This window comes from Corvus moneduloides, chromosome 2 (genome assembly GCF_009650955.1).
Source record: "Corvus moneduloides isolate bCorMon1 chromosome 2, bCorMon1.pri, whole genome shotgun sequence".
NCBI lineage: Eukaryota > Metazoa > Chordata > Aves > Passeriformes > Corvidae > Corvus > Corvus moneduloides.
This window is the reverse complement of record NC_045477.1, coordinates 37,851,097-37,863,983: the sequence shown is the minus strand read 5'-3', so window position 1 is coordinate 37,863,983 and position 12,887 is coordinate 37,851,097. Positions and strand designations below refer to the sequence as shown.

The following is a 12,887-nucleotide window of genomic DNA, read 5'->3' as shown; positions in this document are numbered from 1 at the left end:
ATCTTTTTAAAGCACTCTTCAGAATGAAGGAGAATATCGCAGTTTCTCTAAAATAGTGGACCATAAATCACACCACTCAGGCAGTATCTTGCCCAGGAGACACTCTTAACATCACTCATTGCCACCTCAAATGAAAAAGTCAAAACAGAGGCTGGTGACAAGGACCAGGGAACATTAGTTTCAGCATGACTTATTCCATGTTGCATTTGCTTATCACCATTAGCAATATCACTGCCTAGAGACCAACTTCCTTTCTGGCTGATTAGAAACACAAAGCCATTTTCACACAAAAAAAGACAATATTTGAACGATTAGGGATAGGGAAATCTTTTTTTATTGTCATGTAGTTTAATATCTCTTTAAAGTTTTTGTAATGTTTTCTATCCCAAAGCTTCCACATCTTTTCAACATATAAGTCAATAAATAAATTAATTAACTTCAGTGACATCAAGCAACGCAACCAAGGCTGTAGCATCAATAACATTTCTGTTTGCCTAAACATTAGTTACCTCCATTAAATAAAAAGATTCTTTCCTGCATTACTTAGCCCTGTTCATACAGACAGGCCAGGCTGTGACACTGGCACATGAAATTATTCCCAATTATGACAGATTCCTGAAATCTTTAAGAAGATTTCCAGTCCTGTGCTTAGCTCCAGCTAGTGAAAAACTGAAAAAACCCACCCAACTGGTTCTGGAGTTAAAGCAGTGCAAGGCAGAGAAAACAGGGGGTTTGATAGGGAATAGTTTGGAATTTAGATTGTACTGGGAAGAAAGACACTTCCACAAGAAAATGAAACCAGAAAAATCCAAGAAAAACAGAGAAGGTAAAGCATCCCATGAAAGAAAGGAGAGGTCTGCAACTCTGCTTGCAGGGTAGAAAGCAAAAGTTTAATCGGAGTGGGAAAATGGGAGGAATATGAGATGGCAGAGAATCTACAACTACCACCTTCTATGCCACACAACGCAAATGTTTTGGCAAGGCAGTGAAGCCATGGTAGACACATCTTCCTTCAGCACATTTTTGAGCCAAAATACCACGTGCTTCAGGCAGCATTAATCTGCTTCCCCAGCTTCTGCATGCTGCCTCAAATTTCCTGGCCCCAAGCCCAAAAATGGGAATTAGTTGCTCAGATTAATTTCTGTCACTTCCGGTGAGCCTCGTACTGGATTTAAAACAAGGACACCGTGGCACTGCTCCTTATTGACATGGAAAATGCCCTAAGCAAGCAAATGAGAGCAGATGCCAGAACTATTTATTTAGGTAAATAGAGAGAATCTTCAAATGAGCTTCTGCTGCACTTTGCTCTCATCTACAGCTTTCCCTCCTTGCTACGCTCACATTGAACCCATGGCATGGACACAAAACCTGCACATTCCTGGCATGCTTTTCTGTCTACTGTCCTGCAACCGGGCACGCTGGGCTGGAGGTCCTCCTGCTTTCCGGGGGATAATATGGCACGAAAATTCTGGTTCTGGATAAAAGCACAGCCCCATCTTAGCCTGTGCCCTCAATAAATTATGTATGGTATCACAAAAAGTATTACCTATCTCAGGAACACTGAAGCAGCCTTTTCCCATGGTGCCTGAGAGCCAGAAGCATAATTCCAAAAAATTCTGAGTCCACCAAAATGGTTTCCCACTACATCTTAAAAGGAATGCTTTCACAAGGCAAAAATTCAACAGCTCCATCCATCTATGGCTATCCGCTCCACAACTGGGAAGAATGGCTAAAAACAGTATTTTAGCTTCATTTTTTACCCTTTTAAAATGCTGCATCATAGGACTACTTGCAGCACGAAGTCACAGCCAGCCCCTTGGCCAGGTCAAAGAGACACAGCGATGATGGCATGCAGGGAGCAACAGTAAGAATGTCTCACTTGATCCTGAAATTTATTTAGCATTGTTTCCACCCTACACTGCAGTGAGCCAGGCTTTGAAGCATCACTCACCCCTGGAAGGCTGAAAGAAATGACTGAGCAACCTGAGCATGTGGCTGTTGCGTATGTCCAGTGCAGTCACTGTAACATTTCTATAGTTAATTATTTGGAATAAATGTACTGGCTGAAATAGGTCACTGTGATGCTACAGTTCTCCTGGGAGATTAGACTGGGAAGAAGTGACTCCTGAAGGGACTTCTCCTTTAATACCCTCCAAATACCAAGTGACTGCATTACCCAGTTGCTGCACTGCATTTTGATACGTCTTTCCATCAAAATCACTCACGGCATTTTAAAGCCATTAATCATGCAAGTATCACAACTGGCACAAAACTGCCTTTGACAATGTGATGATCATTAGACTTATTGTACAGACAGGTAAAGTGAGGCATGAAAAGGTTAGTTATATTGCCAGAGGGATTCTGTCTCTCTCCGTGACATGTAGCAAGCAGCTTTAGCCATCTGATAGTTGTTCTGACTTGTGATTTCAGCTCGAGGCTCAGGGACCCACACCATAAACACCACGTAGCAAATAAGCATCCTAATCAGCTAACACACCAAATCCCCCTGTTAGCACACATCTTGCTTGCTCCATCACAACTGCCTCTTCCACACCAAAGCCAGGACAAAGCAGTAGCTCTCGCATGTTTTATTTCCAAGCCATTCCTCTATCCTGCTAAAATCACTACTGGTTTATCAGAAAGACTCTCCACCAAGCAACTTCTACAAAACAGGGATTTCCAAATTTCCCGTATCTACAAGTAAACGTCTAATATGTCTCAGTATGAATTTCAATGATACGAAGTACACCACTGCAGCTCTGTGCATGGATACTCTCAAACCCACAGGGCCACAAGCATCAAAAGGGCAATGCAATACTTTGCTTTGCACTCAATCACCTCCTCTAGCTCCACCAAAATGGCTTGTGATTGCAAGGATCAGGGAGCTGATTTTCCCACTCTCTTCCTCAAAGAAAGTGAGTTCCTCTCTCATTGCTTCCTTGAGCTTGTTCACCAGTGGCTTTGGGAAAAAACAGAGCCACTGAGGGGAGGCAGTAGGAAACAGCACTCAGGACCAGGAATGGGCTGCCTCTGTTGTGGTCAGAACAGATATATGCCAGGGATAAAGGAAGCTGACAATCACAGCCTTATTTTATTGAAAACATAGGATACTTCAGAAGCAATTCAAGTTGCAAAAGCTTGTTGTTAGTTTTCTTGCATGATTGATTGGGAGTTTTTTGTGTATACATCAGCCCTTTAGCAACCCTACTGATAAGACTGGATCCAGCTGACCAGGGAAAGGGAATCCATGGCCCCTTTACCAGAGGTTCCCACCCCCTCCAGGGACTTGCCAGGAGAGTCCAAACCCTCTTGTCCAAGCGGACTGGATTACGACTGACAGTGTGACCACACAGTTACTTCTGACCACATTCAGTGTCTAGATTGAGCTTCCAACTGTTATCAGATGAGTTTTAATTTGTGGGTACAGAGAACGAAAAACAGATTTTCTGAGAATTAGATGGATTTTATCTTTGCCAGTGACAGATTAATGTTCATTATGAGAGATTAGGCAATTAAAGGAAATCCCCATGAAAGAGCAGAAGCATATGCAAAAAGTTTTAAACACTGGCATGTTTACACAAAGACAACAGGAACCCTTCTGTTCTCCTAACAATACAGGAATAGAACACTTTGCAATGTAGCAATGGCTACAGCCATTGGTGCAACATCCACCAGCTGAATGGTTTTTTCCACTTGCAGCATCAACAAATTCAATCTTTATAGTTGAGAAAATTCCAACATTATTTAGATATTACCCTCCATTTTTAGAGAGACGCTACTATGGGTTTTGACAATAAATTGATGGAGGGACAAACTTTAGAATCAGCAGTCCTAAATTCATTAGGTCACATTTATTTAACAGATTTTGCTATTTACCCTTTCGCCAGCACAGCGAAATGCCAGTCCTGGCCCTGACTCATAAACAGCTCCCATCTCCTCTAGAAACGTCACTATCAGCACAATCTTCCTTTTCTGATTATTTTGCTTGTCTCCAGCATGACACTCTGTACCTCAGAAGCAGCTTGCTGCCCACACTGAACTACTGCCCACACTGAATGTTCCAAAAAGGAAGATACCTCATTAAAGGCAGAGCCACACTGGGTTTCAAAGGAGCCACACACTCACAAAAAGCATCTCATCTTATTAGCAAATGGCTGGTGCAACTGCTCATCGTGGAGACGAAGACACACCACTAATTTGAGGTACAGAAGGCACGGAACAGACTACCCTATCCTGGAACTGTGGGAGTGAAAACAGCACATTAAATGTTTGTTAGGTTTCCAATGGAAGCGGCACCAGTAGCTCATAGGGGCTCAATCTGCTGTTTTCAGGATTTCCTTAAAGAGAAGGATGAGGCCAATGTCTCTGAAGGGCAGTTCTGGGAGAGGGTAAAGTGAGGGAGGCCGCTCCCTACTGGAAAGTACACCCCATACTGGGAAGGCCCCTGCAGCCACGCAGAGCACTCAGTGCCACCCAGAAGATTCAGCCCCAAAAGCCTGCTGAGGTTTCTCTCCAGCTGCCCCTCCTGTGGGGAGCCCAGGGACTCTGGCTATCCCTGGATTAACCCATGCTGCTGATGCTTGTGGCTATCCACTGCTCTTTCCCCCACAGCAAAGCAGAAGGTTATCACCCCAGGGGAAGCTGCATTAATCACTGATGTTGGCTTAGACTACAGCCTGCCATCATCAAAGAGTTCCTGCTAAACGATAATTAAAGCAAAGTAAAAAAACCAAAACGAAGTAACATATGCAGTGGAAGTAGAGGAGAGCGAACCAAACCAGTTCTTCCTTACAAACTATCTCAAAAAGAAATGGTAAAATCCAGTCCTTTTAAAACCAGCTCCAAGATCCTGTACAGTGTAAGAAGGGTGGTCTCACATGGAAAAACATGCTGGGAGTCAGAAGAATCTGTCCCATCCTCCACTATCTGCTGTGGCTAAGTACAGCTTCGTCATAGAGATGCCGAACACCTGAAGTTCCCACTGCTTTTAATGAAATTTCTGCATTGTCATTCCCCCACTTCTGAAAAAGAGAAAAAAAATCTCAAAACTATTAACTTATCTATACCTTTCAGTAAAATGGGAAAGTACATAAACATTGTACATCAAAGAGCTTCCTTCATTAAAATGTGGAAAATAATTTGTGTACTTAGATGAAAGGTGTTCTGGGACTGTGAAGTATTCTGGAAAATTTAATTAAATCCCATAGTTATTCTCTTGTAAAATAAAGGTTTTTGGGAAAAAAAAAAAATTAACCGATTCACAGTAACAGTTTGTTATCTTCTTTTTGCCAAATCTTTACCTTATAAACTGAACCACTGGTGAGAAGCAAAACCATTTTTAATGACCTACGTGTAAAGTTACATTTCCAGAACACAAATTCTCAGTAAAACTTTCAAATGAAGACAGAAAATCCCCAAATAAAGATGCATATAATTCATTATGGGCTACAAAGATCTAAAATCAGAAATTAATTTGCTATGCGTATTTTAGCAAAACTGAAAGCCCAAAGGCTTCAGCTGTGAAAGATAGGCAGACCTTGTCATCACACTGTGGAAGCAGAGAGCTTTTGAAACCACGTACAATGAGATTACTCTCACCTTTCCAGTCCATCACCTTGAAGAACTGTTGCTCATACATGTACAGTGAGCGCATTTTACTCAAGTCCAAGATGACAACGTCATCAAAGTAATTGAAAAGCACTTCCTAAGAGAAGTAGCTACAGGCTGCCTCCCTCTCAAGGGGGGCTGTGGTAACCAGACTGTCTCCAGTGGGTAACAGCTGCGAAGTTGAGACATCTAAGAGCAAAAAATCAATGCATGTATCTCAATGGAGGGGTGGGTGAGTGCCACAGCATGTCCTGATATCCCCAATCGTTTAGGTGGGGGATGTGCTGGTGTGTCCCACAGCTGTCTGCACGGAGGAAACAAAGCACAGTCCTACACGTTCACACACTTCCCACTCTGATGGAACACTGCAGCAACACTTGTGACAAACTTCTTGCCACACCTGAATGGATCTTCCCTTTTTGTTGACTGTGGACAAAATGACCAGGTCAATGCCAGTGGACAACTTCACTCTGAGATACACAGAAATGTATTAGTGCAAACACCTAATGCGAACCAACTGCTAAGAAAACCCCCTCACTCTGTTTGGCTTTTTCTCAGTTATTTCTTACTGGCAACACTTCAATGCTAATAAGACACCATAAGTGTATAAAATGCAATAAAGACGTTTACATTAAACAGCAGACTACAGATTAAAGGAATCTGTTCCATGAGCTATAGAAGCTCATCTCCAAACATCTATTTTCAGGTAAACATGTATGTGTGAATTCAAAGAGATCTGACACTGGAAGGGCTTTTTAATTTTATTTTATTTTTACCTTGTTGGCAAACACCTAACAAGTTCCAAGACTTGAACACTGAAATTAGCCAAACAGCCTTAAAATATGACACAATTTTTTAGCAATGAGAGCAATGAAAGCTTGGAAAAGCTTTCCAAGCAACTGCCTGATTAACCATTACTTGTAGTGCTTGAACTGCAAACAGCTTCATAAAAAGTACCCTTTAATCCAGCTTCCAAGGTAAATCCTTGAGCCTACGTGTGTATTCAAGCAGCGGAAGAGATATGTGATCAGTCCAGTGTTATCACACCAAACCAGCCCCACAAATTCCTGATTAACTCTGTCCAGTTCTACTGTTCCCAAGAAAGCCACACAACCTGCTGCAAGGTCAGACAGCAAAATATGTCCTCAATTTTATTGGCCAGTGGAGATTTCTCTCTCTTGGACTTGTTACAGGAAAGGATTAGGCACTGCAACAAAATGGGTCCATGTAATCTTAGACATTGTCCAAGCATCCTCCTCTTTATATCACTGGAAGAGAGAAGTGCTCATATTGCCCTCCATACGCTTGTAAGCTCGTGGTTTTGCATGAACAACATCACTTCTCAATGCCCTTCGCTTCCACTGGTGCTTTGGAACAGCTAAAACGGATTTTTCTCCAGTTTCTTCTGAACTACCATGAACTGCTGCTCATGGTCTGAAGTGATGCCAGGATAAAGCTGGTGCTCATGTGCTCAGAATGAACACCAGACACTGGAAGTCAATTTTCGTCTAATATCATATAACTCAGTGCCTTGTGGCTTGGTCCCTTTGCTGGCATCTTGGAGATAAGCTTTCTGCGGGAGCACCTGGGTGTAATTTAACAGATGATGATGCACAAACTAATTCTGGGATTATACACTAAGAGAGAGGATAACAGAAACATATAATACAAAATGCTCTTGGAAACATCTCTGAAGGGTAATAAAGGTGACAGGAGGAAATACAGACTACACATTTCTTTATTAGTAAATAAATTACTCGGAGATTGAGACAAAATGTCCTATCGCCAGGAGCATCCTGAATAATAAAGGAGATTCTCTAAAACATTTTCCAAAGAAGGGAAAGCATGCAAATTACAGCTAGCTGTAAAAATTGTATGTTGTGAGCTGTTTTATGGGGTATGAAGTCTAGAGGACTGAACAGCTTGAATGGAGAAATTCTGCATGACTGGCCTCACTTAGGAAACTTTGAAAGTATGTCAGAATGATACTCAGAGCCTTTTAAAGTAAATATTTTCATACGCTTAAGCATTGTTTTAGGGTTCATATTATTAAAAAAAAGTTAAATAAATTTGCTCCAGTGAAACTAAGACAAGCCTTGTTCTTTACTAATTTACATCTAGAAATGACAGGGAAATTATCAACACACAGACACAGAATTTGTTTAAAAATTACTGGTTTTCTACCACAACTAATTTTAAAGAAAAAGAAAAATGTTAGTGATTGTTGTCCTAAAAGTGGAAATCTTATACGAAGGAACACTTGCACTGTTAAAAGCTGCCAGAGATAACTCACGGAACAATGATAACACAGTACCACAGGCTCAGAAATAGTGGCTCTCAGGAATGCTTTATTCCTGCCTGACACAGATGCAGGCTGACAGACCAGATTTTGGCCAGCACTGTGCTCTGTGATCCATCTGGCACACTCCTTCCCAAAGAGGCTGCTCAGGAGAGACACCATGGACGGGCTGAGAGCTGATGATCTTGTCATGAATGCCTGCTGCAAGTGCAGAAATTCTCTTTCCCAAGCTACCTCCCAGCAACACCCACTGGCACTTCTCTTGTGGTATGGCCTGAAGTTACTTTGAAAACTGGATTTAGAAGCCTGGGATAATTAAGTGGCTCCAAAATACTGGCTCTGGGTAATGAAATTTGCCTGCACTTTCCAGGAAGATGAAGAACATCCGTAATACTAATGTCTCAAAACTCCATAGTGAATTCAATTCTGCCAGTGAGTCCACCCAGATCCACCCACCAGCTGCTACATGCCTCCATAAAATTAAACAAGTGAGAGGGAGAAAAACACGTTATTACAAAAGATTTTCATTTTACTTTATTTTGTTTCAAGGAAACGCTAACAGTGGTCCCACAAAAATATTTATCGAACCACTCAAATTGCAGTAAATGGAAGTATCCTTCAACCTGCATACACAATAACTGAAAACTATTTTAGAAGACAGGGACAAGATGCAAGGAGTCTGAAGCAAAAGTCCTTTCTGCCAAATAGATGGAACAGTGCAGGCAGGTCTGGTTTTCTTTAAACGATATCATCTGGTGTTCCTAGTTTCCATTATTAGTTGTTTGAAGCCATGATTAAGGTTTTCCAGCATCAACTGCCTTCTCTAGCCACAGTTTGTCAGGAATTTCTACCACTTTTGAGATAGTCAAAGAGAAGATCAGACCACTATCCTTAGCACCATAAATAAACCCATGGAGTCTGTAATAATTTGAATTCTACCTCCATTTAACAGTACCTTTAAGTTTTCTGCACTGTGAAAGACAGGACTGGCTTCCTAATGTGCATTTCAGGGCTGAAACACCTAAAGATAACAAGTTAACAGGGTCATCTACAGCTTGCATTCTTATCAGAGGTCCTTTACAGGGTTAGAAATTAGTGTCAGCTAATGCTTAAATTTAAAGTTCTAATGAAAGTCAGGTGAGTGAGGTTCCTGAACAACCCTAGGAAATAAAGTTAGTAAGCTTTGAAAGCATTCCTTAAGTCCGTGCTCACGGGCTTTGCAAGTACACTAAAGATCCCATAAGCATTTCACTAATACCACTGTTTTATCTTCATGTTCAATTTCAGTGGGACTCAAGATGTTTCTATGCTTTCCCAATAACTAGTAAAAAACTTGTTGCTTCTGTTTTCCCACCTGTGCAGTGGAGTTCGCAATTCCTTGCATGTCAGGATGCTGCCACACCAACTCTGACAAACCCTACAGAAGCCTCTGCAGCAGAAGATGCTGAGTGTGTCTCATCTCTTTGCTCTAGAACTCACTTTGATCATTTGCTATTAGCAGTACATCCACAGGTAGCATAGGGGTAAAATAGAAACTCTTTGAGTTCCAGGCTGTTACATTAACGTGTAGAAACAGATGCCAGACTAAAAAGTGGAGCTAGCGTAAAAATGCAGTTTAGCTGAATCACAAATCACTGAAAAATGAGAAGGAAGATTCCAGCATTTAGGCCTGATCTCATCTAACTCAACATTTCAAGAAGTCAAGAACTCCCACTAGTTGTTCAAATCTCCACTGTGGCCAGAAAAGAGGTTCTGATAGATGGCATTTAGTCTCCCAAGGCGGGTGATACCATAAATCCATACGCATTTGTTGGACTCACCACCAGCTCCCAAGAAAACAAAAATATACCACTTTGCTGTGGTGTCAGCACTATGAGGGTGAACACACCAGAGCTAAGAAAATCCAGGCTTTTAATAAAGCAGCATAGGACCTCTGACAGAGAACATTTCCACAAGAGTAGTTGTAACTATTAGAGCTAACCTATGATGGAAACTCAGAGCACACTCTCATCCCACAAAAATTTTTACCACGTCTGCTCATTTCGTGTTACAACAATCTGGAGATGTAAGAGTGGGTTTTACACAATTTTCTTCTAAGGAACTGCAAGTAGCAGACTGGCAAAGAGAGTGGAGGTGCACACCAGGCAGGAAGCAGTATTAAAGATGAAGAAATGACTCCAGTTTCTCTGTAGCACCAGAGTTGCACATGGGGAAGGGTCTCACTTCTACAAGTAAGATCAAAATATCAGATATTGACCAATTTCCCTAATACCCAATCTAAACCTCTCCTCGCCATTTCTTCTTGTCCTGCCACTTGTTATCTGGAGAACAGACTGACCCATACCTCACTACAACCTCCTTTCAGGCAGCTGTAGAGAGCAAGATCTCCCCTGAACCTTGTTTTTTCCAGATGCACCTATATACATCTACAGTGGAAGAAGAAGAAGAAGCCACCGTGACAACAAATGTGCAGCTGCATGGTGCAGTGCGTATCCATCAGGAAGGCCTGCTTCTCCTTGGGTATCCCAGCATCATTTCAACTCCTCAGTATCAATGTGCCTCACGGAGCAAAAGCACATCTCACTCAACACACACGGCAACACCATTAACATGTAATATTTCAGAAAAATAAAAATAATGCACTCGAGCAGAATTTTGCTGAAAGCACAGACTTGCTTGCAGTCTAGCTTGCTCACATATCGGGATGAATTTGGCCCACTTTAAGTTCTAATGATTGTAATGGATGCTGCAGTCATCTTTTCATTAAGGCAGCAGCCAAAAATATTGATTTGTTATACTTCACACTCCTGCTTACCTTCACAAATTTCAGGAGAGACGGTACAGAAGCCAATAGAGTTGGTCAGTTTAAAAGTGACAAATGAACTGTGCTGAAAGTAAATAAACAGCTATCTCTTTATAAATTAATTCAATATGTGACTTAAGCCCTTTTCTACAGCTAGAAAGCTGATTCATCATTCAGCAGCATTTAAGTTGCCACCAGTTCAATAGCAGAGTATTAATGTTGCATTCTATTTGACACAGAGGGTCAAATTCTGCATTCAGCTTACAACAGCATGACCCAGAGTAACCTTGAAGCCCTGCCCTCCACATTGCCCTATCTGCAGCTCTGCACCCGAAGTGCTCTTCAAATTGGTTTCAAGAAGGCTTACGTGGTATTGAACATTTGGGGAAATCAGAACAAGAATCCTAAATCTTTTTATCTGCTGAATTATCAAGTCTCTTCTGGAATGATTAAGTGAAATAGCACAGGCTGGTTTATATTCATGAAACACTCACGAAAGAGTAAAAGGCAGAAAAATCTTTGCATCTTGAGAGATTTGGGGCTTTTTTTTTTTGCCTCTACAAAATGTATTTCTATTCTGGAAATAAAGTAAGTATATTTAATGTGGAATATTCAGTACAATTTCCTCTCACGTTAAAACATGATTTGTGCTTAACTGAACAAGGGACCTAACTTACTCTAAGCCATCACCTCTACTAGTGTAGGCACAGGGTAATAAAATGGTTATTTTACTTATGAGTGACACGCACGGAGTTACTTTCCCTACCAGCTCGTTTAAGTTCAATAAATGTTGAATGCTGAGATTTCTGTATCAATACTGCAGCATTTGGACCAACCTCCCAGTGCTTCATAAAGAACCCATTGAGATGAAGTTGATGCTACTCAAAAAGTAGGTAGGACGAAATTTTCAAATGAAGGAGCTTAATATTTAAATACATGTCCAAATGTCTAAATAATGTTCCCTTCTGCTACTATGAGCACTGTAGGATATGCAAGTTCCTAACATTTCTGGAAACTAGACTAGGTGCCCTCTTGACTTCTGACACTCAAGTCTGATGTTTCTGGACATAAGGTTTTGACTGCAATCATCTGTGTACAGCTGTAGCAGCGAGACTGTAGCAAAAATAGAATAAAAATATTTTTCTCTGCTTATACTTAGATGAGAGCCATAGCATTTGTAATGTCGTCTGTTTTTCATAATGTTCAGTTTAGAAAGTTGACATTTGATTAAACAGTTTGAATTTGCCAAAACATACATTTTAATCTTATGTTTAATACCACATTCTCAATTAAAAGCTTCAGAAAAAGACATACAAATCACAGTAAACCCACAGACCTAACATATTTAGTACAATTTCTGAAACTGTTGACTAATATTTTCTAATTTCCTCACTACTTCTAGTGGTGCACAGCTGCACCATTACTCCCAACAACCATCAGACATTTAAACAGCCAGTTTTTAAGTGTTTTACTAAACACACTTTTATATTTAGTATTTTGAACATTTTCCAATAGGGTAGTGTGGTAGTTAAGTTCAACATCTTAAAAACCTTCACTACATTAACAATGCTTTCTAACGTCAATGTTTATAATACTACTGCCACCAAAGGAAAGCTAGCACAGCTCATTCACAGTTATGAACATTTCCCTGGATTTCTACCTTTCACATAAGCACACCAACGCTGATGAACACCACGCTACAAGAAAGTGTATTACACAGGATGGTGTGTCATTCCAGAATAACTCCCATGAAAAATGATTCCCAACAACAAAAACAAGACCACAAATAGGTTTTAGGACAAAATAATCTGTTTCATGCTCCTTGTTTCATTGGGTTTAACACTGGATTCAAGGTCATGAGTATTGTGACTCTGTGGAGGTGACCTGACTAATTTACAGTGATCAACAGATAATGCGGTGACTGTAAACAAGTCATTCTGTAACTATCACTGCCTTCTAAATGGAGTCATCACATAGCTGCTGAAAAGAAATGTGTATTATTTCGCATCCACAGAGTGACGAATGTAACCAGGTAATTAAATTATGTCATTGCTGTGCCTGGAAAATCCTTATTTATAATTCTGTCTTGCCTGTTAAGAAGAACTGAATTTCGTGTTAAGGGTAGAAAGCAATTATGCCTAAGCTCTGCTTGTGCAAAAAAACTCTATGAAGGAAAAG

General features: G+C 40.8%; 1 protein-coding gene across 11 annotated transcripts in view; it reads right to left on the bottom strand.

Moving 5' to 3' along the window:
- The window catches only part of FAT3 (FAT atypical cadherin 3), a 408,107-nt gene that overhangs the window by 304,409 nt on the left and 90,811 nt on the right, over positions 1–12,887 (bottom strand). The gene's annotated exons all lie outside the window — the stretch shown is intronic.